This window comes from Sus scrofa, chromosome 17 (genome assembly GCF_054392235.1).
Source record: "Sus scrofa isolate SSC_HxYL_T2T_F1_AM1 chromosome 17, Sscrofa_HxYL_maternal_Yorkshire_Landrace_v2.0, whole genome shotgun sequence".
Taxonomy (NCBI): domain Eukaryota; kingdom Metazoa; phylum Chordata; class Mammalia; order Artiodactyla; family Suidae; genus Sus; species Sus scrofa.
The window spans coordinates 28,159,037-28,185,115 of NC_139399.1; the positions used below are offsets into that span (position 1 = coordinate 28,159,037).

A 26,079-nucleotide genomic window follows, 5' to 3' on the forward strand; every position below is an offset into this window, starting at 1 on the left:
CCTTCCTCCCCTTTGAAGTCCCAAACCACTCGCTGCAACATCTTCTCTTGTCTTTAAACTTGAGATGGTGTTTATGATAAGGCTTTGACCATTTAGGTGAGTTACTCAGTTTTTTCTGGCTCTCTCCAATGTATACGTTACTAAACTTTTGTTTGGGATTCATTCATAAGTAATAACAGTTACCACTTATTCAGACTCTAATATGTGCTGAGTGCTTTATCCATTTTTATTTAATTTTTCATTAATAACCTTCTAAATTAAAGATCATAATCCCCATTTTTCAAATTAAGATAATTATCTTATATAATCTTCCCCTGTTAAACTCTCTCCTGTCAATTTAATTCTTAGATCAGCCAGAAGAACCTAGAAGGCAGAGGAAAATTTCTTTCCCCCTGACGTTACAGATGAACAACAGTAAGGCTCATAGATATTGAGTAATTTGCACATCAGATAGTCTGTTATAAAGTATCTGGAATTTATAAAGGTTTTTTTTTTGTTGTTGTTTTCCAAAGCCCATACATTTTTAATTATATATACTGTCTCTCAAATTAATAATTTGTTCAATTAAATAGAAATACGTTCGTTCAGGGCCAAACTCACGTTAAAAGATGCATTTAGAGACAGTAGCTGTATATTTTAGAGATCAAATTTATCCACTAATAAATATCTATTAAGGACAAACATCTAATCTAATGAAAGAGGTGTCTGTCATCAGAAACAACTCTCTACACCCAAACAGGCAGTGACAAAAACTAGGGAAACCTTCTGCCCTTCATAAGCTCTGAAGACTTTTTTCCATGCATTCTATTTCTGGTGTCAACATTTGAATTCAGGACTTTCCTACTTCTTACCTGGAATTTATATGACAACATTTCACATCCTGTTTTCACTTCATATTCCTAAATTCTGCATTTAGTCAGATCACACAAACACCAAGTCCTTCTCCCCCTCATCTTTAGTATTTCTCAATTATCCACTAAAAAAGCCAAAAATTTGAAGTGAAGTATCAAAAATCTTTTCCAGACAAGCTTCACCAGTCACCATTTTTGCCCTTCACTATGAAAAATGAACTTGTTAAACTTGTCCCCAAGATTCATGAGCTCCTATATTATTATTATTATTATTTTGCCATGTCCGCCTTTCTATTGACCTTTCTCCCAGATGAATTTACCTCCTAACTCCACCTCTTTCCTTCTAGGATTCTCAAAGTTTTCTCTTCACCCAGCCAGAGGCAACTGTCGTTCATATTGCTTAAGTACATAGTTAAGGTTTGCAGTTTTAGGTACTGGGTGATCTCTATTTATGCACTTTTCTCACCTGTTCAAAGAGAGGTCTGGAATCATTGCTGGAAGAGGAATCCAAAAAATAAATGCAATTCATTCCCCATTACCTGAGGATACCTTGTCCTGCACAAAGGCTCTACCAAAGTAGGTGCTCAATAAATGTTTAACGCATTCATTGACAAGTGATAGAAAGAAAACTGAAGCTTGTGGGGCAAGGGCGAACATGCGGCTCAAGGAAGGGGGAGTTCTGGCTCTCTCCCACCTCCCTACCTTTCACCGGTCCAGGGTCACCACCTACTTCAACACCAGACCCTAGGAAGAGACAAGGAGTGCGCATGCCCCGTATCGACCGGCGCCTCCAGGCGCGTAGCCCACTCGGCCCCGCCCCTCCCGCCACTCGGGCGGGCGGCGCGGCCCCGCGGAGCGTGCCCTGCGTGCGGGTGCCCGCCGAGCCCGCCGGGCGGTGGATCCCCGAGTGCCCGGGCCGGGGCTTGAGGAGCCGGCACCGGGCCGGGGCGGCGAGGGGCGAGCAGCACAGGAGGCAGCAGTGTGTGAGAGGACGAGGACCGCCGGCGGTGAGTGAGGGCGCCCAGGCGAGCGGACGGGCGCCTCCGCGCGTGCGCAGCGTCGGACCGCCGGGCCAGGGGCGCGCTCCCGGCCGCGGGCTGGAGGGGCCAAGCGCGGCTGGGCTGGGACTGGGTCGCCGGCCGGCGTCGGGCCCCGGGATGTAGGGGCTGCTGGATCCCCCACCCCGGTTAGAAAGGCGCTGGCGGCGCGGGCGAGCTTCCTGAGGGGCTCCAAAAGGGACGGTGCCGGCCCCGCGCGGTGGTCCGGGCCCGAGGGCAGGGCCGACTGCAGCTGAGGACCCCGGGGAGGGGCGAGGCGAGTACCTCGGGGCTCCTGCCGGCGGTGCTGGTGCCTGCCCCAGTGCAAGACCCCTGGCGGTGGCCGAGGTCCCAGGAGGGGGCGCGGCCCGGCAGCTTGGGCACCGAGCAGGTGGCGGGGCCGCGCCCCTCGCCCAGGGAGGCGCAGGCTGGAAAAGCCAGCAAACTTCCCTCAAGTAACTTTATTGAGGCGTCTCCTGCAGGGTCCGGGGACGGGGCCCGAGGTGGGGGCCCCGGGACCCCGCACCCCGGCTTCGCCCAGCCCTGGTGGCCACAGGACCCCGGCGAGTGACGGTGGGCTGCGGGTTCGGTTTCCTTCTGGTCCTGGAGCTCGCCCTCCCAAGTTCTTGGCCGGTTCGCTCTTGAAATAGGTGTATGAGTTTGGTGTTTTGGTACGAAGTATGTTTTCTCTCTTGGGAAGAAAAAGGCTTTTATTGCCCGGTCTTTTTTATCTCAAAGAAAGTGTTGTTAGGGCATGCTGGGGACTCCAATTTATCAAGAAAGCTATTGTCCTGTGAATGCTTGGAGAAAGCCGGCTAATTTCTATTATTAGCAGTAAAAAGACAAAGGGGGATAATTGTGCTTTCTTTTTTCTTCTCTCTCTCTCTCTCTTTTTTTTTTTTTTTTTTTTTTTTGGTTTACATTTTCTCGTCCGCCTCACCCTATCTTGGAGTACTGTAGTTCGCAAAATTGGCCGCACAAAAAGATCACTGGGGAGTTTTAAAACTCTCGAGCTCAAAATTGCACCCCAGACCAATTAAAACACGTTATGTGTTTTGAAAGTTCCCTTGGCTATTCCAGTGTGCAGCAGAGTTTGGGAACCACTGGTTTAATCTAAGAAAAGTCAAGATTTTAATTTTGCAAAGTAGCATTCAGTTTGTAACTGAGATGAAACTCTAACTTCATTTTCCTGAGTCGGGAAGGACTCACAAAGGGTGGTTTGTTCCTCTCCCTGGGAGGGAGGAAAGCGTCTCTAATGACTCAAACTTTAGCTGAACTATATGATGCGACTCTAGCCTCCAGAACTTTGTTCTTACTGATGTTCTGAATTTCTCTGCGGAGTGTTGAATTTCTTGGTGGTAAGCCCACCTTCTCTGACCCCTGCCGCAGCCTAGGGCCTTGTCTTGGTTTTAACCTCTCAGCCTTCCTCTCCCTCCTCCCCAGGTCCCCTCTTTAACCATCCCCCTACCCCAGATTGTACGGACTCTTTGGGGGTTACAGCACGTTACCATGGCAACTGGTCTTCCAGGGGAAGTGGGCGGGTCCTACCTTTGGTTTTTTGAATAGGACTCTTCCTTTTCTAAAGATTTTGAATCACTCTTTTCACTTCTTGGCTCAGGTAAGGGTGAGCTCTTGCAATTCCACTTTTTCTTTCGAAGTAATTACAGAATTATTTATAGATGTTGTTATATAGAGTGATAATGCTAGAAGCTTCCTCCCCTGAATATTCATTCTTTACCAATCTTTGCACTAAGAACTTGTCTAACAAAGTTCCCAAAGAGGTGGAAATAACTTCAAAAAAGATCCTTTGGGGCACACAGGTCTAAGAATTGTATGCATCATTTGTCTATGTCCGAAGACATATTTGAGAAATTTTAAAAGTGAAATGTAATTCTGTATCCACGCAGAAAAATGTCATTGTCCTCTCGTAAGTTGTTTCGTTCCTAGAAAGTGCTTTGCCATGATTCTTTACAAAAAGTTAAACCACTTGTAATGTTATACTTTAAAATAACAAAGGAAAGGCACAGTTTGTCTGCAGATCCGCCCACTCCTTCAGTTCCCCAACACTCAACACATCCAAAGAAAAATGGTTTTTTTAAAATTGTTCATCCTTTTATGCTCAAAACAGGTACTCTGTAGTCATTCAATTCCAGTCATCTTTCAAGGAACTCCTAAATCTGTTCCCAACAAATAGTTCAGGCATATTTACATGTCTTCAGGCTTTTCTATTTTTTGAAACTTTTAAATTTTTACTGTGTGAATAATAGAATTCGATCAGTCAGTGTGATTCCTAGCATGTATTGGGAGTTGAAGAGGTTCTCTCTTGTGTTATGTGCTAGTTAACTTTTGGTTAATTGGACTATTAAGTTCTGTAAAGCTAATTTTCTCCATTTCAGTGAGAAAAGAATAATGAAAAATCCTCATTCGGTGGCACTTGTAGTTCAGTAGAAATGCTGTGCAGCTAAGGGAGTAAACTCTGACCTTGTATTTTCATTGCACATTTAAAAATTGCAGTCTAAGTCACTGCAGTTTAGAATTTCTATTGTTTCTGTAATTTTTAAACGTTTTAAAATAACAAGCAATTATCTTTGTCGTATATATTTTGGGAATTACCAAAAAAAAATTAAGAAAATAAAAATCACAGTGACATCATCCAGAAATAAACAACTGTTCACAGGACAGTGTACTTCAATTTGTCCCTTTTTTGTCTGCATAAATACGTATTTTAAGCAGAATTGGCATTTTAATTTCATTTGTAGTTTTAAATACTGCCCTCTCACTTGGTATATCACCAGCATCTCCTATGCCCTTAATCTTCTTTGAAAATAAGACTTTTTAATGATGGGTTTGTCATAGTTTGTTTAACTAGTTTTCTCTTGTTTGGCATATTTCCATAGTAGTGTTTGAGAATACAATATTAAACTGGTTTCGAATCCTAGCTTGGCCACTTCCCATCTAAGTGACCTTAATTACCTAATTATTTGATTGTATTTCCTTTATCCGTAGACGGAGGATAACAAGTGTGCTTGCAGCATAGTTTTGGAGCAAGGTCTTCAATAGCATCTGGCAAAGGCAGTAGGTCAGAAAGTAGCAGACACATAGGCGGGGCTGGGGTAAATGCCCTAGTCTGAAGGCCTCACTATCTCTGACTTGCTCAGGCTCGATTTACAGATTTACAGCAGAATTCCTGGGGCAGAGGTGAATTCTTTTATGACTCTTGAGGCCTGTTGCCAAATTGCTTATGCCAAGACGCATTGATTCCCTTGCACACTAAATGGTCTTTACATAGTTTCAGCACTTCAGTGTTTATTCTTTCCTAAATTTTCTATAAAAATATGGTCTTATTTTAATTTCTGTCTTTTGGTAACTAGTAAAATTACTAATTTATGTTTGTTTTAACTTTTGAGATTTGTCTATGCAGGTACTTTGCCCATTTTATTCTTTTTTTTTTTTTTGTCTTTTGTCTTTTTGTTGTTGTTGTTGTTGTTGCTATTTCTTGGGCCGCTCCCACGGCATATGGAGGTTCCCAGGCTAGGGGTCAAATCGGAGCTGTAGCCACCGGCCTACGCCAGAGCCACAGCAACTCGGGATCCAAGCCACGTCTGCAACCTACACCACAGCTCACGGCAACGCCGGATCGTCAACCCACTGAGCAAGGGCAGGGACCAAACCCGCAACCTCATGGTTCCTAGTCGGATTCATTAACCACTGCGCCACAACGGGAACTCCCCATTTTATTCTTAATTGATGATTTTAAAACAGATTTAAAATAATCTGTTTAATATAAAGAGTATTGTGCCTTTATGAAATGTGTAGTTTTTTTTTTTCCTCTGTGACTTATTAATTGTCTTAATTTACATAATGGTGTTTTCCAAACAAGATATATATTCAAATCTATCTTGTCTTTCTTTAATGAGTTTTCCTTGTAAATATTTATGTTTGGAAAAACCAGAGGTGAGTAAATGGGAAAAAAAAAAGTAGGAAATATATTAGATTTTATCATTCTGTATTAGCACATGGGCATGAATTGTCTTACAGTACCTCTTCCTCCTGAGCCAGCGCCTTCTACCTGCACCATCTGTTAGACAGCCCATGCTTTCCTCATTGGGTAGTGGTCTTTATTAAGTTCTTGACTAGCTTTTGGGTCTAATTCTGTTTTAGATCTTACTCATCTGTCATTGATCTCTAATCTTAATAGTAAATTGTTTTACTTGTACATTTAGAATCTATAGAAATACCTGGTAGAGCTAACTCACTCTTTAAAAAAATCAAATTATATTCATCTTTCTTTTCAGATAAAGATTATTAACTTATCTTTATTTTAAAATTAATACATGCACATAATTAAAATCTAAGAGCACTAAAACACTTGTGTAAAATCAGTGATCCCCTCTCCCATCCCCTTAGTCTCCCTCCTCAGTGGCCACCTTTTGACAATAACAGTTCCTTTTGAGTTAATCTCTGGGGCCACACGTAAGGTTTTTTCCTCTTGAGTTGCTCAGGGAGTGGTCTTCCGGCGGCAGGACCCTGCACTGAGGAAGCATCCAGCTGCATGTGTCCGGGAGGCATCTGGCTAGAGTCTTAGCATCCTCTTTGTAATGAGGCACTTTGGGGAAGGTGATGGTGTTCTCTGTCTCACAGTTTTCACTGTTGTATCTACTCTCCAAGCATCAACCTCCAGTCTTGCTGGGCTCAGGGACTTGGGCCAGAGCAGTACAGCAAGAGGGTGGGAAGGGCTCTGGGAAGCAGGGCTTCTTAGACAACTTTACTAACCTTATTTTAGTCCCCTACCCATTCACCTTGAGTTTTGCAGCAAACTGAAGGGCTTCTCAGCTTTCCCCACTGGTGGTGTAGCATTTCAGTCTCAGGTCAGCTAAGTTGCTATTTGTCTGTCTATCTGCTTTCCACTTTGATGATTTTGTTGTAATTTCCATTATAGTTCTTTACATCCTTGGGCCTCTGTCTTCTGAAAAGATCTCTTTACTGCCATTTTGTGGAGTTTAGAGAGAGAATGTGCTTGAATGTTTTGTTAAACCTGCCATTTTAACCTGGAAGACTCTGCAGATTGATTTTTAGAACTAAAAAGTGTCCAGTTTATTTTGATTCTTTGTCTAATGTCATCACATAGAGTAGTCAGTGTTTCTCTTAAGGGACATTAAAAGTTATGCTGACCTTCTCTCTCTTAACAGAAGTGCTATTTGTTTGTTTAATCTTTATGTAAGTCCTAATATTTCTTGTTAAGATTCTTCTTGGATAGTTATGTTTTTGTTGCTGTCGTGATGGGTTCTTCAAGTTGGCTATTGTTGGTATAAGATGGCTGTTGAGTTTTGTGCCTTTATTTTATAGTTGGCTCTTATTGTAAGAGCTTTGCAGTTTATTCTCTTGGGTATCCTAGTTATATAATCAGTTATATATAATGACACTTGTGTCTACTTCTTTCTAATAATTATACCTTTTATTTTAGTTTTGTGGCATGCTGCACTAGTATTAGCATTCTGAAACATAAAATACTTCTGGAACATTATCAAATAGTAAAGCAATATATTGGCTTTTGGTTTATCATAATTCTTCATAAAGACAAAGGAAATCCATCCTTTAATTTCCAATTCACCTAGAGTTTTTGTTGTTGGGTGTTTTTGATTTTAGTTTTAGGTGGTGGTTTTGTTTGTTTGTTTTTCTTTGAGGGATAGGAATTGAATATTAGCAAATTACCATTAGCAGCTACAGTTTAGTTAGCACTGGTATTTCCTAACACATCTACTGCCTTAAGTCCCAAATATTAAATTGGATAAATCTTCTTTTTGAATAATCCTTTAGAAAAATGAATTCATGACAAAATTAAAAGATAACATATTCAATGCATATTTATGTCTTCTGTAGTGAAGCTGAGTGAGATACAGTCACCAGGGTTTTTTCAAAAGAAAATATTATAAATTGCCAATTTCAGCAATCAGTTCGCATATTTATCTATTGGCAGCATTTGATATAATTGCTCATTCCCCCTTTTCTTTAGGGCCGCACCCATGGCATCTGTGGGATCCCAGGCTAGGGGTCTCATTGGAGCTGTAGCCACGGACCTACACCACAGCCACACAGCCACGTCAGATCCGAGCCACGTTTGCGACCTACACCACAGCTCACAGCAATAGCGGATCCTCAACCCACTGAGCAAGGCCAGTATTCCCTCTTTTTTGATTTGACTTTCTTCATTTGATTTTGAGGACACCACAGTTTCCTGCTTTTCCTCCTATACCCCTATTGTCCTTTTCAGTCATTTAAAAAATTTTGTGCATTTTTTTCTTTTTTCTCACACCAGCCTGTTAATTTTGAATGCTTCAGGGCTCAGCTGTTATAGGATTCTTGTCACAAACAGTTGTAAGACTTTAATAAAATACCATGTAGCTCCTTACGACTTGCAAATGTTTATTTCCAGCTTGGGTAGCTCTCTTAAACTCCTGTTGCATATATCCAACTCCTTTTTTGACTTCTTCACTTGAATATTGAAAAGTCTTCAGTTTTATGGACTAATATGGAATTTCTGATCTTCCCTGCAAACCTGCTCTCTCTGTAGCTGCTCCATTTTGGTGGGAGATAGCTCTATTTTTTAGGTTATTCAACCCAGAAACCTTGGAATCATCCTGACTCTTCTCTTTCTCTCCCACTCTATATCCAGGGTGTTAGCAGTTCCTGCTGCCTTATCTTCAAAATGTATCCAGGATCCTGTCTTTGAAATAAATCCAGGAGTTCAACCCCTTTTCCTGCCTCTACTGTGAGCACCTTTGTCCCGGTCTCCAACACCTGTTGCATGGATGGTTTCAGTGGCCTCTCCTTTCTCCTTCGCTGACTTCGTTTTAATGTTACCAGCATAATAACCAGAGTGATCTTTTTAAAATATAGGTCAGATATGCTTAAAACCCTCCACTGTCTTTTCATGTCACTCAGAATAAAAGTCAGATTCCTCATGATTCACAAAGCCCGTCATATTCTGGGTACCATGAACTCTGACCTCATCCCCACTCCTCTCCCTCTGCTGCTGTCCATTCCAGCCATCCTTACCTCCTTGCTGATCCTGAAACATACTGGGAATATTCCCGCTTTTAGGTCTTTGTGCTGGATTTCCCCTCTGCCTGTAATATTTCCTCCCCAGATATATTCATGGCCAGCTGCCTCACCTCCTTCACTAAACTGTCACCTCCTCAGTGATGTCTACCCTATTTACAGTTGCAAACTATTCCCTGTATCTCTCTTGCAGTGCTTTATGTTCTCTTTTTCTGTAGCATCTGTTACCTTCCAGATGACTATATGTCTTATTTATTGTGTGTTTATTTTTGGAGAATTGTCTCTTTCCCCACCCTACTAGACAGTAAGTTACATGTGGGCAGTTATTTTATATGTCTTCAATAATGTGCCCCAACTGTCTGGTACATAGAAGGGGGTCAGTAAATGTCTTTCCAATAAATGGATATAGTCTGCCTTATCTTTTTCGAGTAAATTTCTTATAAAGCAGTGTAGTCTTTCGGCATCTGTGGATACAGCATTGGTGATTTACCATCTCACCAGCAAGGGAGAAGTTGAAGACTGTGTATAATTGATATGAATACAGTAATACAGAGAGTGATTATGAGGATTAAATAGGATGATGTCTCTAAAGTGCTAAACTGTGCCGTTGTGTTCAGGAACAGGTCTCTTAACTGTCAGAGAGCCTAGCCAACTGCCTCCATTCACATTTGAATGATGTGGGTTGAATTCTACTAGAACCTACTCTCTTTGGATTTCAGTTTTTAATCCAGGTGGGCAGTGACCTCAAAATACCAGGAGCCTGAACTCCCTGGTAGATAATCAGTGATGTTCTATTCCTTGATTTCTTCTTTAAGCCATCCATCTGTTAAAGTGGAATGCAACCACTTGTTTTTCTTCTTTTGTACTTCCTTGCTGTTCAGACCATCTCCCCATCTCAGTCCCCTTTAAATCCTTTCTCCTCTGAGCTTCTAGCTGAAGTAAGTTCTTTTATAAGGTGATTTTGAAATCCTTGAGAGCCACAGAGAAGCACCTAGTTGAACATGATATTAAACCCACAAAATCAAAGGGTCTCAGTCCTTGGCCCTCAGTTTTCCTGATGAGTGTGCACTGCAGTCATCCCTGCAGCAGTCATGAGAGAGTCGTTCTGAAGTTTTGCTTATGGAATTTCTAGTCTCTTTTGTGTCCTTCAAACCTGAGAATATCTCAGAAACATCAGATTCCCTCTCTTTTGATAGAACAAGAAATATTTGTATTTCTGAAACATACTAGGAATATTCCTGAAACATACTAGGAATATTTGTACTATTGCAGTTGCTGTGCAGATAAGTGGAGTCATGTGCAAGAAAAAAGATAATTATTTCAGAGACCATGTAGGTAGTCAAAGAATAAACAATAACCCCAAACCATAATTTATATATCTGTGGAACTGCATAAACCCCATATCAGTAACCTAAACACAAAAATGTGAACATTTTCTTCAATTTTTGTTTTTTCTCCAAACATAATCTAGTTCCTTATTATTATTCTTTAACCTCCTGAAGTTTTCCTACTAGTATAGGAGCAAGGTGTAAACACTTTGGCCACGGTCACCATACGTACTAGAAATAAAATTTCAGAAGCACCATTGTTCTGAATGCATCTATCCAATGAATTTGCCTTGCCGTTGATTCTCAGACTGATATTCTGTTTGGATTTTGCTAGTGTGAAGATTCATTCTTCAAGAAATATTACTGTTACAGTTTATTTAGAACCCTGAACAGTCAGTACTGTTGACCAAGGCTGAGTGGAAAGCATTGAAGATTGACCTGCCTTTCTGTTGCTGAATTGTGAAATATCCCTTAGGTTAGGCTAAAACTAAATTTTAAAACACACCTTGTTTTTATAGTTCTACAGCTGGGCAGGAGACCTGTGTAAGCATTTGTTTCCTTTGTGAAGGTTTTATTTATTATTATTTTTTTAATTGCCACCTTTTCTTATATTTTCAGTTTTTTGGAAGTGGTGATCTTGCCTACCCAGCACCAGCAAATGCACCTACTCTGTAGAGAGGGGCTGATTTTAGCCTTCAGCTGTTATATTTTAGGTCTCTGGAAAGACAAGGGATTACACCTAGACTGCCACCTATTTTCATGCCTTTGGTTGTGGAAGGTTAAGTAGAAAGTCGAGTATAAAATATACTTAGATGTGTTATTGGAGGCTTATTAGGGAATGATCTACATTCCTAGAAAGTCTAGAAAATGATAAAATTTTTGAGATTATAGCAGGCCTTTCTTCTTAAAATAATCTCACTGTTCACATTAAAAATGGTGACAAGCTGCCTCGAAGCACCTCCTGCTCCAGATGCAGGTTCAGTCACCAAACAGCTGTGCTGGCTATTGCTTCCTCTGTTGCATAGCTCTTCCCCTTCCTCCTCCTGTAAGATACCCATCCTGGCAGGGGTGCATCTCAGAGTGCTCTTTCCCCTCCTGCAGTTTCTTCCCTCAGGCCTCCTATAGCCTCAGGAGATGAGGTGAACAGGTGCTAGGAGCTGGCCCCTGCTGTTGGAATGGGCAGTCACTGTCACTTCTCCCTGCACAGTCTCTCTCCTGCCAACTCTCCCCGCACCCCAGAGGATTACAGCGCATATTTCAATAAGCACTGTAGAACTTCTTCATGGGAATCAGTAGATTTTCTAGTTAACATACTATTCAATGAGTGCTTCTTTGGAACCTATGGGATCAGCCCATACTTTCCTGAAGTTCTAGGTTACTTTATTATCTACTTTCTCCTGTCAGTGCCATGAAAGACTCCTCAAAATGCCAAAATCAGTCCTGAACTCTCGGCCAGGACACAGCTCCCTTTGCATATTCTCAAACTCATCACCCTTGATGTACTCTACCAGGTGGTTGTTGGTTAAGGATCTCAATACCTAATGGTGTGTGGGTTGGGTTATAGGAAAATCAGATGCCCATGATCAGGTCAACCTGTATTTTTTTTTCTTTTTTTTTTTCTTTTTTTTTTTTTTTTTTTTTTTTGTCTTTTGTTGTTGTTGCTATTTCTTGGGCCACTCCCGTGGCATATGGAGGTTCCCAGGCTAGGGGTTGAATCGGAGCTGTAGCCACTGGCCTACACCAGAGCCACAGCAACGCGGGATCCGAGCCGCGTCTGCAACCTACACCACAGCTCACAGCAACGCCGGATCGTTAACCCACTGAGCAAGGGCAGGGACCGAACCCGCAACCTCATGGTTCCTAGTCAGATTCGTTAACCACTGCGCCACGACGGGAACTCCTCAACCTGTATTTTTGATTTTACAATCTCTCTATAGTAATCTATAGTTACCGAATGTAAGGTGATCTGGAGGATCATAAACCTACTAACATGCACAACATCTAAAATCTTAAGAGTGAAGCTGGGGAAGTGTTAGAACATCAGCTCTTTAGTAAAAGGCAGTTTTTAAATGAAAAGTCACTGCTAGTAGATTAAGTATTTCCTTTGTGTGGACTTTGCAAACTCAACCTAAATGTTATTTCCAACAGACTATTTTCTACTAATATAGAGAAAGATTTTGATATTACATGGTATCAAGTACTCTATATAGAAAGATTGCAGTGGTATGAGGGTAGGCAGGTTCTGCCAAATGTGGGTCTCTAAATGAAGGGAGAAAGTGAAAAACAGATTCTCTTAAATACAGCACTGTGCTTATCTTAGAGGAACAGCAGAGGTTATTACTTCTGATTCTCCTAAGGAAGTATGGTGTAGAAGAGAGCAAATTATCAGAGAGAGAAACTTGCTTCTTTCTTGCTGGTTTGTGTGAAGCTCCTAGAGGCAGTTGTCTGCTCTAAGTCCATTTTAAGTTTTTCTCTTAAGGTCTTCAAAGAAGATATCAATTGTATTTGAATTTTCTGAGATTGGGGCAAAGATAAGGTGCCACACAGTGTCATAGAACAAGTAGAATATTAGTTCCTTGACTGCTGTTAATTTTTTTGTGATGGAGATTGTCATTCTGTTTTGTGTCCTCCATTCTGTTTACCTATGTCCAAGAAAGTTGTTGAGAATTATGCTCTGAGAAATAGCTATTATTTTCTACAAGAGTAGAACCAAAAAGCAGATATATGTAAAAACCTGGCTCTGATCACTTAGTTTTTTTTTTTTTTTTTTTTTTTTTTTTTTTTTTTTTTTTTTTTAAGAATCTCTGTTAAAAACCACTAGTAACTTACCACCAATCACGCTTACACTAAAACCCAAACTTCTTATGGTGCCAGATGCACGTTAGTGGTTCTTACACTTTTTGGTCTCAGGAATCATACTCTTGAATATTTCAAGCCTAAAGAACTGTTGTTTATAGAGGTTATATCTATTGAGATGTACTGTAATAGAAATGAAAACAAAGAACATTTAAGAATATTTATTTGTTAAAAAATAAGTGTTTTGATTGAAGCATATCAAGAAAATCTGGCCACACAGACATATAGTTGGAAAAGGAGGGAGTATTTTAATAGTCTTTTCAGACAGTGGTGGATATTGTATGATACCTCATCAAAATTTGAATAGTAGTTTCTTAAAGGTCAATTCCCATGTGGAATCTAAAACCATCAGTAAACTTTTTGTACTCATTTTATACTAAAATCCATTAGCTTGTCTCATACTTTGAGTGGACCTTTTATTCATGCATGATTCTGTAATCTAATTGCATTGTTTTTAGAAAACATTGGTTCACTGAGTTGTGCAAATCTTTAAAATGTTGGCATGTTTCATTATATCATACCAAAAAGTTACATGTATTTAATATCACCAGTCTTATCAAAAACAATCTTTAAGAGGTCTTTACCAGTCTTAGGAAGCTGTCGGCCTCGTGGTGGCATAATCAAGATTTCCAAAATTCTAACTTTGGCTTGAAAATTTGAATTTTTTCATTGGCAATAAATACCAGTTTTCCTTGAAGTGACAGGCACATTTCATTCATTTTTAAGAAAATGTCTGCTAAATACTTAAGTGTGAATAAGCATACTTTGCATATTTTCTCAAGTGCAGTGGTGTTCCATGAAAAGAGTGGCTTGGTTCAGCTCTCACACAGTGCTCGAGTATTTTTTTTTTCTTCAAGGCAGCCATTCTGTTTTAGTTTCACCAGAAATGATTTAAGCATACTTCCCATTTCATCACATAGAACATTACGAGAATGTGTACTCAAGGATTGAGATTTAATAAAATCAACAGTTTTACTGCTGCATCTCCTACAAATTCTCCATGAAATAGTTACCTTGATTATGGCAAAGGAATGCACAGTAGCTAATCTGCATTAACTCAAGCTGTTTTGTCACTGTCCCTAAACCCCAGGAGTGACTGGGGAGGCATGGGGAAAGCAAGGCCACTAGACAGGTCTGGAAAAAAGTCCCTGGCTGTGGATGGGTCCTAATATGTTTGAGGCTCCCTTTCCGTTTGGAGCAGATGCTTCCTCCTATGTGGGCTTTTGATTATGCATCACCACTGCCAGATATCACTGGAGGTTTCAGAGGGTTTCAGTCACTGCACCTACATCAAGTACTTTCTGAACCAGTGTGGTTTAAAACTGCTTAAAATACTTACTACTTTAAAATCATACGCACTTTAACCAACAGGCGCAGAGCATTGTTTACTTCTTCCCACCTTCCAAAAAATAACTTTTATAACCAGCTGAACTTGTTCGTTATTTAGAAATTCAAGCCATATTTTTTGCCAACACACAATTTAAACCATAGCTTTTTAAAGGTTTGTTTACATCATCAACCGTAGTAATGATTTTAAGTCATTGCTGGTGCTAAGTTTCCTTTCATAAACACACCAGCTCAGCAAGAGACTTTCCAGCCATGGCTAGGATATGCAGCTCTTCCACTAGTAATACTACCATTTCCATTTATTCTTAACTCCAATTAATGTATGATAATATATACACGGAAGTTGAGAATTTTTAATTTTTGGGGAGGGAATCGAACGCTCCAGATCTTTGTAAAGTGTGTCACCTAACACTTCGGATCTTAGTAAAGTATGTCATAGAGATGCACACGTGCTAAGAAGTGCATTTTTCTGCTTGTGCTCTGCAGTAATCTGAAATTTGACATTGCCCATCTCTAGCAGTGTGGTTTGTTTTCAGAGTAGGGGTGAGTTTCTAGACTGTTCATATACTTAGCTCTGTACACACAAGCCTCTTTTATTACTGTTTGAAGATTGGGTGTGTCTAATGTAGTGGAAATTTATCCATTCAGCGTTACGTACAGACGAAACACATTTCAAAGCCACATATAAAAGTCTTTTTAATTATCCATTTTTAAAAGATTATTCATATGACTGCTTTCTTCCTTTCATGTGAATTGCTGAGAATTTATTATCCTTTCTAGTTCATTAAATCAACGCCAGACCATAAATTGAGACTAGTTGATAAAGGCAGCTTTGTCCTGGTAACTGAGCCTTGCTCTTGTTAACCCACACTTCTCTTTGAGTAGGTGAATATCTGTATTACATGAAATTTTAATTTGTAATGAAGCAAAGCCTTGCTCTGAGCACATGTGGGGACCTGCTTTAAGTGGAGCTTTAGTATTTTCAGTTGGACTAGCTGCTTGATGAATGCAGTGTTATAAAACCACATTTGTGCTGAGACATGTTTGGAAGCCTCAAGACACAGCTCACAGATGTCTCGGCTTTTTACCACTGTACTTTGTGTAAACCTGCATCTTAGACAGCTGGAAACTTCATAACCCTCTGTTTCAGACCATTTTAGCCCAGGACCAGCTACATTCCACAGTGCACTCTGCAGTTCTAAATGGACTTGGAAGTGCTAGACCTACTTCATCCTTCTAATTAAGTAATGATTGAAAGCCAGGTGTGGGTGTGGTGCTGTTCACTCTTGTTGGGAGGAATGGAGAGAAGGCCCTCTGAGAGCTCCTCTAATCAGACCACCTAAGGCAGGACAGAATGTGAGAAAGTGTGGCATTCAGAGTCTGAGTCTCCTTGCTGAGTTGTCTGTGGACTGCATTGTGAAGGATGGATTGGCCTCCGAAAGGTGGGCTGTGAGGAAGAAAGGGCAGTGAGCCTGGCAGGTAGCAGTGAGCTCATTTCAGTTTGGGAGTAGTCTTGTTTGCAAGGTAAGTGAATGAAGGGGTCAAGTCACGGAGCTTGGAGGCATTACAAACTGTGTGCTTCCTCTCACTGAGAAAGATGAGACAGAATTTCTTGGTTTTTTTTTTTTTTTCCTCCCCCGGGTAGGTGATTGGTTTGTGCTCCCAGCATGCTGGTGCAATAGGGGAGACCATGGTACGTACCATCAGTGTTTCACATGGTAACCTCTTTAGGAGTGGCGCAGAGTTAGTTGCTTAAGAATTGGCCAGATTCCACTTAATAAGTAAGTATCCCTTTTCATTTCCTTTGTATGCCATATTTAAAATTTTATGAGAGTGTTACATAAGGAAATACTGACATCAACCAGGTCTCCTGTACTGAACTCAGTGGATCATGTCATCCCTTAGCTGACTAGTCAAATGCTTATGCAGAGACTTGACTTGTATACAGTTTGATGACCATTTTCAGAGTGTCAAGCTCTTCCTTGATTTGGTTCCTGTAATCATCCTCACTGTGGATTTTGTATGAGTCCATGCAGTTCTTGACTATGGTGAAATGGTTGCTTCTCTGTGTGATACTTAAAAAAAAAGGAAGCACTAACAGTCGCATTGCCACTTTTTGAAGATGTATTTTGACTTGAATGCTTTTAATCTGTTCATTATAGTTAAGATACACATGTAAATACTGTCTGTTTATTGTTATGTGATGCAGAGATTGGGGAAACTCAAATTTGAGAACATATTTTCATGAATAGTCTTGACTTTCCAAGTGAGACTTACTTTAACATTATTTTATGAGCAATTAAATTATTTTATTCTATACCACTGGGCAGTTCAAGTACTGACCTACTTATACAGTAGCTCTTAATTAAAAAAAAAAAAAGAATTTGCTGAATAAGTTATTAGAATACAGAATAGAATTTTTATTTGAAATACCCTACTTTCTTAGTTCTGACACATGCAATGAAACTGTGTATAGAAACCTCTCTCAATTTTTATTCTGATTAGAACAGCATGAGAAATGGAAGCAACAAGGAGTACTTTATCAGTGCCAAATTATTATTTCCTGCAGCAAAAGGTGGCAGTCTTTGAATGTTACTTGGTGTTGATACAGTTAAAGTTATGCCAACATTGATGGTATAGTGTGCCTTTATAGTGTGGCCTTCACCACAGTCATGGGGAATTGTAGACTTTAAAGCTAATTAAAAGTAGCATAAAACATATTTTTTAAATTTGGATTTAAAACAGAACAGATTTTACTTTGAGTTTTTGCCAGAAGCTGATTTCTATAATAACCCTTCGTCACAGGCTTTTAATTCTACTTGGATTTTTTGTTAGATGATATTTTTGAGACTCAGTTTAGAAATGTATATGCTTTTTTTCATTTTTTCATTTGGTGGTCTCCCGACAAGATATGCTAAAAATTGGTCATGAAGATGCCTTGTAATTTCAAATGTATTTGTGTTTTACTGAGGCACAGCTTCTTTCAGTGTAACAGATCTCTTATTTTTAGATCTTGTATTGTTTGCTTAAAATAGCTATATTTCATTCTAGTCACATACGTTGCAGAAACGAAGGAAAGCATTTCATTAAATAGTAATTAATTGAGGCCCTTGTGTATTGTGATGGTCAAAACACAGAATTGGTAACTAGTCTTTTCTATATGGTTTTACTAAAACAGAAATGAAAGGCTTTTTTTTGTTTTGTTTTTATTTTTGTTTTTTTCTGGCCTTGCCTTTACTAAAACTATCCAGCTCATTTTACAGTGCTGCAGTTTTTTAATCTAAAGTAATGTGTACTGTTCCTTCAGGTGTTTGGGTGGTAGTTCATTGAGGGAAAGTAGATCAGTGCTCCTGTCTACGCATCCTTGAGTGTCTGAGAGCAAAAGCATGGTGAGGTGACTTGTGTTCAGAGATCTTGTTTTATCTTGCAGAGCTTTTCTGCTAAGTTGTGAACATTAAGGAATTTGGTTTGTGACATGTTACCTGTTAATAATCAGTACTGATACACAATATGTGATGGTTTGAGGTTGTCTGGATTTTTCTTCCTGTTCCATGTGCTCATTGGAAAAGGGTGACTTTGACAAATAAAGCCAGACATTCTTTGCTGTAGTACATAAGTGAAGAGGACCTTTAGATTTAAGTGATCTGATTGTGGAGATGTTTTGGGTTATTATCTCCCTAATACTAGAAAAAATATACCAGCCAAAGTAAAAAAAGTATTTTCTTTGACTAGAAACACATTATTTTCCTCCTCTGTCCACTCAAGCCAACAACCAACCTAGAGAAGTCCGAAACAGTGGTTGAGCCGAGTCATTCAAACTAGCATTTATAGTAGGATTTATGTTCCCTGTTGGATAGGAACAGCCTCCCTTCAGGCCTTCTCAGAAGATACCTCCTGAGGCCTGATTATACTTTTCTTGGATAAATTGTTTTCAGGTACCTAGGAGAAAGTCATACATATAATAAGGTCACTGTAATATGATAATAACATTTCTCCCTCTTAAAACTAACATTTCAAAATAAAGTCTATTTGTTTGAAAATTATTAATAACTTCAAAAAAGTCATTTAGCTCCAGGTTTAACCTGTGCATAACATTGTTGTAAGTTAATAAACCTTTTTTTTTTTTCTTTTTAGCCTGCTGGGCAGCATATGGAGTTCCTGAGTCAGGGCTCAGATGCAAGCTGCAGTTGCAACCTAAGCCACAGCTGTGGCAATGCTGATTCCTTAACCCACTGTGCTGGGTGGGGGATTGAACCTGTGTTTCAGGGCTCCCAAGATGCTGCCGATCCCATCGTGCCACAGCAGGAACTCCATAAGTTAATAAATCTTTGGAGTTGCTGTCATGGCGCAGCAGAAACGAATCTGACTAGGCATGAGGTTGTGGCTTCGATCCCTGGCCTTGCTTAGCGGGTTAAGGATCCGGAGTTGCCATGAGCTGTGGTGTAGGACCTGGCATTGCTGTGGATGGGCATAGGCTGGCAGTTGTAGCTCCAATTAGATCCCTAGCCTGGGAACTTCCATATGCCGTGAGTGCGGCCCTAAAAAGACAAAAAAAAAAAAAAAAAAAAAAAAAGTCTTTTATTGATGGCTGGGTAAAATATCTTTAGCAAATATTACCCAGAGAGAATAGGCTTCTGTTAACCAGTTTTGTGTACATGTATAGTTCTGTGCTATGAGAACATGCTAGAAATACACTGTATTAATGCTGGAACTCCTACCAGTCCTGGCAATGGAAATTCTCATTTTGGAATTTCCATCTGAACTTTCTACCATATCATTGGTTGTCATAGTAGCAGTCTCAACTGAGAATTGTGATTATATACTTGATCAAAGGGCTACTTGATGAAAGTTCAATTATTCTCATGTAGTTAAGCCAGGATTCTGAGCTGTCATCTTGCCTGGTTAGGAGAATAATTAACCAACCTAAATTAGAAAGCCCCTTTTTTCTGTTGGATTATGTATATTTTTGCCTTATTTCACTGATTGTGAGGTGCTATCAGCTGTAAGACATGCATTTATTTTATGTACCAACAAGAAGATGGGGGCTAAAGTTATACTCATAAGATTGCCATCAATTATAAGAAACAACCCAATTTCAGAGATGTTAATGTATAGAGGGGGATAAAAAGGAATCTTATGATCAATAAAATGTGGAATACAGACACAGTTTTTAGTTGGGTTTTCTTCACTAAAATGTGAAGAAAACTACATTAAATAAATCATTATTTCTGCCAAACATTATACAAATTCTTTAACTCTAGAAATCAAGAATTGGCAAAGATAGATTATGTAGTCAATACTTTTACACATGAGGAAACTTAATATGAGACCATTAGAGTATATGAAAATTAGCAATTGATTACCTTATTTACCTAAACTTTACAAAAGAGTTCATAGTAGTATTCTTTTAAATGCTTATCTTTAATGAGTATCTCATATGGTACATTTATATATTTTTTATGTAATTATAATTTTCTAAATTTTATATAATCTTTTCAGGATCACTTCATTTAACATTTGATGGAGAGTGATTTGGCATTTAGATGGGTTGTTTAATAGTTCAAACAAGGTACACACAGACACAACTATAATCATCAAATAACCATGGTGAACACTATATGAAACTTTAAAATAATCATTGTTCCTGTCTTCAAAGAATTGCCATGTTCTACCTTTGGGCATTTTTTCCAAATGTAAGAACAATTTAAGGTTCACCAGAACTGTGTAGTGAAGAGGAAATGACTTAGTGAAACAGCCCATGAGCCTCATCCTGCCAGCCAGCACTGAGGCAGGTCTTGCCCAAGCGTTTGTCTTAGTTATCATCACTCCTGGTGCTAGAATTCAGGTTGGGTCATTGTTGAGAGGTCAAATTGAGTTGCTAGTGTAGACATTGCCAGGTGGCTCTGAACTTGGAGCTTCGGGCTCTCTCAAGAGGTGGGTATAGCTGTGTATTCACCAGCCGGTGGCCTCTAAGTTCAGTGGACATGAGTGTGGATTCCAGGTGCACAGTCAGGCATTGGATGGGACCTGATCTCAGAGCACAACATAGATCATGATTATTGAACCTTACCTGCAAAATCTGAACAAGATCCACAGCAGCTCCAGACCTGCTTGGTGGTGCTGGAAGTAACCTGTAGGTGGATGAAGTGTCAGTAGCTGTGAAGCCGTGAGGATTACAGGACCAAGAGCCAGATTAATCTTTGTAATTTCGTGGTTTGGAAGATTATATCACAAATATTTCCTGTTTTGGGTAGGATTGTTACTAATAGTGGAAGTTTACCTATGCAGAATGTTTTCAGTTTTTATTAAAGTGCTTTCACACACGTACAATCTTGCCTTCATGATGAACCTGAAAAGGGTGAGCTGGGTACAATGACCCCATTTGGCAGATGAGGAGGATGAAGTTCACAGATTTTTAAGTAATAACCTTAAGTTGCTCTTTATTGGCTCTTACTTTTTTCACCCTACCATGCAGCCAATGCTTGACTCCATATTTATTTCCAAATTTAGCTCACATATAGTCTGATTTCCAATGGCTGCTGCTCTCTTTAGGGACTGCTAACATTTTGTCACTTAATCTTTTCTACCTCCCAAATCACAAGCATAACTTTTGCTCAGTATTGAAGGGAAAGGTAAGACCAAATATTGTTCCATCATAATATATCTGGTTACATTACTCTCCTCTGTTTTGTTCTGTAAGTGTCCACCCTACCTCGTTTAAACCTCAGTTAGCTTCCCTGCTATAGCCGTTTAGATATCTGGTAGTGAACCAAATACAAGTTCAGACAAGGACTGTAGGGTTAGAGCAAGTTAAACAAGAGTTGCCAGCATTGTTAGTTGTTGACATAGGATTTGTTGGTGTTAAGGAATGGCTGGTTTTCTGACCTTCATTTTACCGGGAGAGCCTCTTGTGTTCTTGAGCAGCTTCCTCATGACTGCTGAGTTCTTATGTTCCTTCCCGATACAGTTCCTTTCCATTTCTTTCCAGAAAGTATCCTTCTGGCAGTTACCTCCTGCAGGGTACAGAGCATATATATATGTTCATGGCTTTCATGTCTATAAATTTGCACATGTATTTTTCTTTTAAAATAGATGAGAAGTATGAAAATAAAGCATTATGTAAAGATGTGGGGTAATTACTGTGGGTGAAAGTTAGAGTGAATGGAACAGACAGAATTAAGCACAGAGTCAGGAAATCTGCGTTCTAGTCCAGACATTGCCCCACAACCTAATTGTGGACTTTGCATAAAACCCTTAATCTTCTGGACCCCTAGTTACCTTATCTGTGGGACACAGTTGCATTCAGTAAATGATTTCCACAGTCCCTTTTAGTTCCAAACCTCACTCAAGTCCCCCAAACTGAATAAGATTCTACTAAATAAAGGTAGGATGTCTGACAAACCTTCCACTGGTGAAGAGGATCATCTCCGTGAGCTTAAATTCTGTCCATAACTTTGTTATTATTGGGAATTGAATGGAAAATGATAAAGGTGATTGAACTTTCTGGCAATTATAAAATTATCTGAAATCTACTACTATTAGCTAACCATTTAAACTTGGTTCCTAATCTTATTCACCATTGCATGCCTGCCACCTAATAATACTACACGTTGTATTTTGAGAATACTGTCATAAAAGATTGATGGGCTTCTTGAGTTGACCTGTTTATTTACTTTATTAGGGCAAATTAACCATGTCTCAGCAGCTTTAAAATTCAGGACATGTAGGAACAAGCAATGTACTAGTCAGAAAGAAATATTAGAGGTGAAATTTAACAGCAGATGATAGACTAGTATCCTTTATTCTTCAACCCAGTAAGTGAGTTTTCTGGGTTACAGATTCAATAGATGGGGTTTTAACTATTTCTATTTAATTTAGGGGAGGGGTTAAGAAGCCATAATTTGTGTTTAATGAGATAGACTATAGAAATGAGAGCAGAAGACAAAAGTGATACAATGAATATTTTGAATATTCATGTTAATCTGAGGTTTCTGAAACATTTTATTGTATTCTACATAATGGATTACTCTGAAAGACAGCCATAGCTTCTCTTTGCAGAAAAATTAATGCAAACTTCCAAGTTTGCATACTTTTTGAGGGGTTTCATGAGTTTCTTTAAGTGGATGCAATTTTACCTTCTTCCTCATCGAGTGGTCCAAATTCCTGATAGGAAAGAACCCTGGAATGTTAAGCCTTCAGAGTTCTTAGAAATAATCTAGACCAGTGTTTCTTAAATTTTGGTCATGAAATCAATGGAATATATCAAAACCAACATTAAAAAGAAAAGAATAAATAGAAAATATCAGATTATCTCATAACATGCTAAGCATAAATTTTGTTTTTGTGAACTGTCTTTCCATTTGTATATAGATGGATGTGTTTAGGTGTCTTTGTACCAGGTCTAAAAATGGATTTCTTACCGTGGATTGAGGATAAAGTTTGAGAAACACTCATTAATTCTAGATGAACCTCTTCATTTTGTGGGCACTTTAAAGGCTAAATGTTGTGCTCAGATACTCCCTTCCCACCTCTGCCAACTCTTTCTCTTTTCCTCTTTAATTTTTAGTGGCCAAGTTAGGACTGAACCATATTATTTGATTGCTAATTGTACTACACCACAATGCATATATATATATATTTTTTTTCTTTTTTTAAATGGCTACTATATTCGTGGCATATGGAAGTTCCTGCGCTAGGGATTGAATCCAAGCGCCAGCTGTGATCTGCACTGCAGCTGGGGCAATGCCAGATCCTTTAACCCACTGCACTGGGCCAGGAATAGAACCCGCACTTCCGCAGCAACCTGAGCTGACTGCAGTTGGATTCTTAACCCACTCACCACAGCGGGAACTCCCCAGTGCTAATTTTTTGAAATAGAATTGTGAAGTAGAGTTTTAAAAAGTACTAAGTAGTTCGTCTGTTTCACATTTGGCATTTTTTTAATCCTTTATGTTTCCCACTGATTGTCTCTGTCATTACCCTTTAAAATAGTTTGGGCTCCAGCTTCTTTCTCAGAATTGAAAAATATTTGGAGGCCTCTCAGTTGGCTGTCTACACACCAAAATCATAGAATTTAATAGGTAGGGACTAATCAGAATTGACATGAAGGTTGTTAAGTTTTATGTCCAAACCCAATTAATTATTTTGAATTATTTGTCCATTTACTTGATAATTGAATGTGAAATGTGGCTCCAGATATTGATAATGAATCATTGGGAAGACCTTGTAATGTTCCCTTAGTCATCTCTATGAGGTTTTTTCCAAACTTGAATGTCATACAAATTATTTGGAGGGTTTTGTTAAAATGCAGGTTCTGAAGCAGAATCTGGCTGAGATTGTGGGTTTCTGACAGGCTCCCAGGAGATGCTGCTGCTGCTCCTTGGATCGCACCTGCAGTAGCAGGGACCTTCTATTAACTACCTTATTATCATGGTAAGAAAAGGTAGCTCTCAATAAATTCTTCATTGTCTTGATTTTATTAATGTTTTCATGCTTTTCCAAATTGGCTACAAAAATTAAAATGTCATTCTTTTTTAAAAACTGGGTTCCTTTTTGCAGTTAAGAAAATATCTTTAAAATGGCCATGCTTATCAGTCCCCACATCCATGAGTAAGGAAAAGGCCCCTCGTTGCCACACTGTTCTAGGTGATTCCGATTTTGTGCCACTTCATTTAAGTAGTATTTACCAAGCTTCTCCACAAAACTTAATTTTCTAAATAACTGAGACTTTTAATTTCAGAAAGAATATTTTGTAAAATAAGAGCCAAGTTTTTTGGAGGCTTTTCTGGTGAAGGGTGTTGAACTTATGCAAAATGAATAAAAATCACAAAACCTTCTAAGTTCTTGTGTCTGCTTATTATGCTTTTCCTATTTTGTTTTTCTAGCTGCTGGTATGTCTATCTCAGAGCCCTTCATTTCCCTTCTATGCCAATTGATTATTTCTGACCTGGAAAAGCCAGATACTAGGTTTATTAGAAATAGGCAAGAGATAAATCCCAGTCAAAAGGAGCTCTGATGAGGGGGCTTTCTAGGAGGGTAGTGGTCAGGAAGTTCAGTAGCACCTGAGCATGAGAGAAATTCTTTGGTTTTAATCATATTCTGAAAAGTTAGCTCTAACAGGAACACTCGTTTCTTCTTCATCCCTTTCTCCATGTGCTTCTCTCTCTCTCTCTCTCTCTCACACACACACACACACACACAATGTGTTAAAGTGGGTTTTTGCAGGAGATTTGGAAGTGTGTGTTAGGTGTGTGTGTGTTAGCCCTGTGACTGGGAATACAGTAATTGAACAGCCTGTGCTAAAGACCATGGTCCTCTTTGTACACAGTCTGTCTTGCAGTGGCTTTGTGAAGTTTTAAGAATGATCATGGCGACAATAAAGAGAGCATTCCTTGGTTCAGTTTAGTGATTTAAGGCCCCAGGGATTTGAGTCTGATTTCATTGTGTTATATTTAGTAGATCGTTGGTTATAGTAACAACCAAAGCTCCCATTTGTTGGGCCCTCAACTCTGTCAGAAACTCATTATTCAGATGGATGTTGTACAGCAAGCAGGGAGGTGGTCCTGAAAGTGTGTCAGGTGTGGGGAGTACCTGGTTGCTGCCCTTCAAACCCTGAAGAGCAACCTAGTATTCAGGGTGTGGTTAAACCTGCCCTTAGCCCCTCTAGATGTGAGCGTACATGTGTGGAGCCTAAAGCAAGTGTTTTGGTTTTTTTCTTACTCGTCAAAGCTGGAGATTGTCAGAGGATTCACATCTATGAAAACTACATAGTAGTTAGTGTTCAGATTCAAAGCAGAGAGAACCTGTTTGCATCCTAACTAGAGGCAGCATTGGAAAATGTATCCTTTTGGATAGCCTTATTATTAATAATTGGCCTTATTATTCTTGTGTTAGAATCTGTGGATTATATTCTTTAAAAATGTGAGGAAGCCAAATGTAACCATAACATTTAGGTTGGATTTTGAGGTCCTGAACAGGGCCCCATGTGACATATTTTTAATGAATTATAACCTTTAAGCACTGATTACCAGATTTGTCTCATTTGAATCTTATTTTTACATCTATAATGTGTTTTATGTTTCAGTGCAGCTAAGCTTACTGGTATCATTTTAGTCTAATTAACAGTATTTTGTGATCTGGGGCTCCTGTCAAAGATCATTATAGGAGCTAGAAAACACTGGGAGGTAAAATGAACATGTGACCTCATCTTCTATTTTGCACTAGGCTATAACTTGCATTCAAAGAGACTGAAAAAAGGAAAATAGCATTCCTTCCTATTAAGCTGTAATAAATGTGTTTAATATGGTTTTGGTATTAATCCCTTTTAGCTGATAGAATGGAGGATTTTGTTTGAAATATTAGAAACTAAATGCTTCCAGGAAAAAGATTTTACTAGAAACATAGATACCAGTCCCTGCCCTTTGTTAATTGATCCTGTCTGTTTAACTGGGAAAACAAAAATGCATGAATATGTCTACTGAAGAGAAATCTGTGGACATAAACTCTTCTCTTCCTGTTTTCAAATGTATTTCTTAGGTTGTTTATCTTATTTAAGTGCACAATAATACAGTAGCCAAGAGAATGCAACTGCTGTTCCTTTAA

The 26,079-nt window shown here is 39.2% G+C and overlaps 1 protein-coding gene across 3 annotated transcripts in view; it reads left to right on the forward strand.

The window, feature by feature from the left end:
* The first annotated feature begins 1,756 nt into the window (after positions 1-1,756).
* The window catches only part of BTBD3 (BTB domain containing 3), a 33,344-nt gene continuing 9,021 nt past the window's right edge, over positions 1,757-26,079 (forward strand). For 2 of the 3 annotated variants that reach the window (XM_085003104.1, XM_003134254.6), the window contains exon 1: positions 1,757-1,858. The gene's annotated coding sequence lies outside the window, so the exon portion shown is untranslated. Of the gene's footprint in view, positions 1,859-25,151; positions 25,179-25,648; positions 25,662-26,079 lie in introns of all 3 variants that reach the window. The other variant, XM_085003105.1, reaches the window with a different exon arrangement.